The sequence below is a fragment of the Phasianus colchicus genome, chromosome 2 (genome assembly GCF_987193195.1).
Source record: "Phasianus colchicus chromosome 2, bPhaCol1.hap1.1, whole genome shotgun sequence".
Lineage (NCBI taxonomy): Eukaryota > Metazoa > Chordata > Aves > Galliformes > Phasianidae > Phasianus > Phasianus colchicus.
The window spans coordinates 2,263,485-2,268,960 of record NC_143437.1 but is presented as its reverse complement, the minus strand read 5'-3'; the positions used below and the strand labels follow the sequence as shown (position 1 = coordinate 2,268,960).

General features: G+C 41.6%; 1 pseudogene; it reads left to right on the top strand.

The window, feature by feature from the left end:
* Positions 1-3,907: 3,907 nt before the first annotated feature.
* LOC149918815 (uncharacterized) lies at positions 3,908-5,001 on the top strand (annotated as a pseudogene).
* The last annotated feature ends 475 nt before the right edge of the window (positions 5,002-5,476 follow it).

The window sequence follows — 5,476 nt, the reverse complement described above, 5'->3', positions numbered from 1 at the left end:
CATTAAGAGGTAGTCTTTCTTTGGAGAAAGAGCACTGTTTGTTTCCATAGGACTTGCTGCATTTCTCTGTGGGTTCCCCACATTTCTGCCACTCTCTCCAGGACTTTGCTCAAAAGCAAGCTCACAGGGAGACAAGCCTCATCGTGCTGCAGGCCCAACACAACAGCAGTTCAGCAAAACCAAACTCCATCTCTATTCTCAATTCCAGTCCTACTGAAAGCATCACATTTCTCCACAAAGGAAACAACGCTAAAACAAACAACTGATTTATTATTATTATTATTATTTGTAAACACAGTGCCAGTATTTTTTTCCGAGGTATTTCTGAGCTGCACCGTGGGTTCTGTGGGTCAAAGTGAAGATAAGCAATGGCAGCTTTAGATTTCAGTTTGCATCCAGTTGTTCCATAATGCAGCCACGGTGCAGGTAAATAGAGTCCATTTTCACAGCCAGATAATCTGCAACATGGAGCAGCTGAGTGGCTCAATCACAGAGCAAATCTCTCCCTTGCAGGAGAATGGAACAGAATCCAGGTGATCTGCGTACTGTTTTTTTTTTTATTATTATAAGAAAGTGATCTGAGAAAACCATCATGGCTTTTCTGTTTTTACTGGTACTAAGTGCAATGCCACCTGCACCACCCAAACAAACCTTTTTACAGTGATTTGCCACAAGATTTTCTCTGGCTTTAAACTGAGAAGGAGAAAGGTTAATTTTCATTACAAAAAAAATTACAATTCTCCTGGAAATCTAATGATGAGTTTTCTCGCACAAAAACAATGGTAATTTATATCTGTTTTACCTAATGGTGTGGGATTCTGAGTATACTTCCTTTGCAGTTTTCACTGGGAAAAACAAACTAACTCCTTGATGAGCTCCAAGCCTCACTTATCATGTTTCCTTGCATAGACTCAAGGAGAAACGTGGAATGAAGCCTGTAAGAAACCTGTATTGCTGGGTGGTTAGCAGAATGGATTGAAACTCAGATCTGCTGCCCAGTGGCAAGCTGTGATAACTCGGTATCTGTTTTCATCCCAAATCAAGGTGAGAATGTGAAATATGCATAAATTCTGCAGATTAAAATGCACTTAACAGTTTTGCCATAAAGTGAATTGACTTTTCAACACCATTTTAAAGCCACTTTGTTTTTGGGCTGTACCTTCCCCTGCAAGTTTATAAGAGGACTTGCAGCCCTTGTGAGACATTGCACCCATTAGGGTTCTCCCCTCCATGCAATTCCTTTTCAATTTCTATCAGAAGAAAACCAAACCAACCCACAAAAGGCAGCAGTTGCTTCACATCCTGAAGTTTTCCTAGCAGCATACGACTATTTAATTAAGCCTTTAGCTATCAAATGGAATAGTTAATTGGTGCTGTGAACCTTTAAGCATTCAAGTGGAGATCACTCAAGACCCAGATTCAGCTTTACACCAGAGACTTGAAGCTCTTGCTCCTTTTCCCTGCAACAGTAACTCTCATTGTAGTTTCCTTCTTGAGAAAAAAAAAAAAAAGTCATTTTTGAACTAAACATGAAGAAATACAAGTTCTCTTGTTTCATTGAATTCAAAGTTATGTTTCTAAATTTATATTTAGCCAAGCCCCTTGGACAAGATGAGATACAGCTCCCAGGTGCCATCGCCACTCTGCAGTTCCCACTACAGCCCATGCACATACAGCCCACGCTGTATGGGAAGGATAGCATTTGCAGGTAACCAACATAACAGGAGGAAAGGAGGAACTGTCTTCACATCAGCCTGTGAGCTTCGTAGAAGTGTAATTCAGTATTAGGCTTGACCAAAAGCATAGGCTGAGTTTAACAGAGTAAGCTATCCTGGTCTCCCTGTCAGGGTGATGGGCATTTCCCAGAGCAATGCATGTGCAGGGGGAGACATGTACAAACAGCCAAAGCACTTGAGACAAATGGAATTTTTCTATCTTCTTTTAACACTGCTTTTTCCCTTCTGTCCTCTGGGCACTCACAAAGAAGAGTTTAGTGAGATGCTACCTAGTGGCAGTCAGAGACAAAGCTTACTGATTTGTTATGGGCCATTTTGTCACTTTTCCGATACCAGAAGTAATTTGCAGAGACTGTGTTGCCACCAGCAGTTTCCCAGGGAATGGTGCCAGAGCCACACAGCAGCGTCATCCCATCCCTCTGACATCCCCCACGTTATGTGTTGAATATGCACGTGTCCATTCGTTATAGCTGCTCACTGCCTCTAACCCAGAGTGACTCTTCTATCCATGGCTATGCAGAGCAAGCCATGCATGTGGAAGGGAAGGTCTTCACAAACACGTCAGCTTTAAAAGCACTGCACAGAAATTTGCATGTTTGAAAAACCATTTTTTACCATTGAAAATGAGGAAAAAGGACTTAAGGCTGAAAAGAGGATTTTTTTCCCCTTCTAAGGGGATATCAGAGCACTGAGAGCAGAATGAGTTTCACAACCTACAGGTGTGCATCCTTAGCTAAGCAGAATTAATCACTGCAATTAACAGCACTGAGGTCAGCAATATAAAGCAGGCAGTTACATACATGGGAAAGTTCAGTTGTATTTGAGTTTCTCAGAGTCAGAATGCAGGTGGTTGCTTTTGATAACTGTGCAGTAGTAGCACGACGTCTCTAGAGAAGTTTAATATTAACAGCAAAATAATTCTTACAGTGGGGTCACCTTTCAAACTATTTGAAAATGCATTACAATCAAGAGCGTATTAACAGTTCAGTGTAAGAGTGTCAGGATATGACTAAGACAAACAAAATGGAAATCAGTCACTCCAAATTGATTTCCATCATATCTGGTCTCCGTCAAGAGCCAGCAATTACCTACATTTATCCCAGAGGCATTTGCATCATGCATGCCTGTTAATGTGTAACTAGAGTTGATGCACGATACCTCGCACTTGAAAACATGAGCGACTGAAGAGGAGGAAGAAAAGAAGTGTTTTGTTCTTGCCTGTTTAGCAAGGTACTATTTATCAGCAAGTAAAAAGATTAATCACAAGTGCCAGTGCCCCAGAGAGAGCTTCGAGGGTGGCTAAACCAACAGGGCCCAGACACCATGGGATACCTTTCTTCAGAGATACTATAAGTCTCTGCTGGACAACGTCCTGAGCAGCCAAAACAAGCCTATTTGCTTTTTCTTTTGAGGGTGAGCATCCAGGAAAGCTGTGTTTCATACAGACTGCAAAATATCATACTAGAAGCAAGAGGGGAGGTAAGGGAAAATGCATCATACGTGTATCAACAGCATTTAAACACAAGCATCAGAATTTGATTTATTCCTAATGTTTTCCAACAAAAACAGGTAATGTTTTCCTTCTAAATAACAAACAATATCAGAAGGAACATCTGGGTTCTGATTAATAGCACTTTCATGCAATTATAACATAAAGTACAGGAGTTGAAACCGGTAATGGAAACAAATGATAATTTGGTACTTGAAACTTCACCACAGCAGTCCAATTTTAAGTCATTTTAACCGTAGACTTCTGTTTTCAGGTTATATTTTATAGTGACTACATTCACCAAGAGACACTTTCTTAGTCATCATCACTCATGTCTTAGGGAGAGTATGGGATCTGCTGAATCACGGCCCGAACCTCTGATTGATCATCTGAGGTGAACAATGAGTCAGCCCTGGGAGCACAGGTGAAAGCAATTCACCTGTGCTGCAGGAAGGGGTGGAGCCTGGCTGCACCTCTCCTGCACCCATTTAAGAGCTGACTACCAGTGGGGAAGGATCTCTTCTGGAGGTGTTCTATTTATTCTCTTTGTGTTGCTTTGCCTAACTCTCTTGTTTATTTCATTATTATAATATCTTAATATTTTTTGATTATACGCTATCTTAATATTCTTTGATTATGCACTTGGTGAGCCAGGCAAGCTAAGTATACTAAAACTTGTATCATGTCCTTTCTCTGGAATTTCTATAAATGGGTCAAGGGGGAGAATGCTACCCCCCTAGATAAAATGATTCCAGGGCAGATCCCAGAATTTGTGGGATCTCCCCATTATGAACTAGCAGTTATCACTGAAAAATGGGGTCCCCTACATGTTGTGAGAAACATCTCCCCATATCGCATGGCAGATTACTTTCAGGGACTTAACAAAGATATATTGATCACAAAAGAAAGATAATTAGCTGCCTCCACAGTGGCATGGCCATTATTAAATGCTTTAAATCATGCTGAAATGAGGAATAATACTTTAGTGAATGAAAACCAACTTTTGAAAGATCGTATTGAAAAATTAGAGCAAGAATTTGACATATTAACAGGGAAAAAAACAATCTGCATCTTCCAATAGCTCAAGTTTGTAACATCTCAATAAACTATGACCAGGCTCCTGAATCAACAGACTGTGTTGATCAGGAAAATAAAAAATCTAAATCAGATCTCGGATCTCTGATTTTGACAGATCCACTAGAAGTCTGTCCTGTTATAACTTAGTTTTGTTATAACTTATAACAAAAAAAAGTACAGGACAGACCGGCAGGGGTGCCACCTGATCAGTAGTCCCCTGCCCAGACTCACTCACACGTAACAGCCTGGCCGTACACGGCAACGGAGTTGATGGATTTAGTACAGTGATTTAGGCAGAAACCTAGAGAAAGTGTGCCAGCTTGGTTATTAAGACTGTGGGATTCTGGGGCAGAAAGTGTTCTGGTGAATGGCCCGGAAACAGCCAAGTTGGCCACCATGCCTGTCCATCCTGCTCTTAGACAGAGGTTATGTGCAGGTAATCAATATCTTGATGAAAATCATTCTATAATAGAATGGTTAATGGTGGCCTGCTGTATGGTATGGCCCAATAAATCTGATATACCTCTACATACAGGGATGTGGTCCTCCACGGAGGACCTTCAAAATTATATCCGTGAACCGGAGGCCCTATGTAGAATTAACGATTTATTGGTCCTGAAAAAATATTCGAAGAGTTATGGCATTAGTGGACACTGGAACAGAAACATCAATTATCTATGGAGATCCAACCAAATTTGATGGAGAGTGATGATAGGTGGCTTTGGGGGACAGACTATTCCTGTCACCCAAAACATGGCTGAAATTGGGGGTTGGGCGTCTCCCACCCTGGGAGTATAAGGTATCTATTGCCCCAGTCCAGGAATACACCTTGGGCATAGATATTCTATGGGGTCTGACTCTCCAGACAACTGTGGGAGAGTTCAGACTTTGACAGAGATGTATCAGTATCCGGGTGGTGCAGGCAATATTAAGAGGCCATGCAAACATGGGCCTATTTGCCTGCTGAAACCGCACCAAGAACGGTGCAGGAATTAGAAAAAGTGGGCATTATAAGACCTGCACACAGCCCATATAGTTCCCCCATATGACCAGTGCAGAAGTCGGATGGCACGTGGAGAATGACAGTAGATTACAGAGAATTAAATAAGGTCACGCCGCCTATTCATGCGGCCGTACCCAATATTGCCTCCCTAATGGACACATTGAGTAGGGA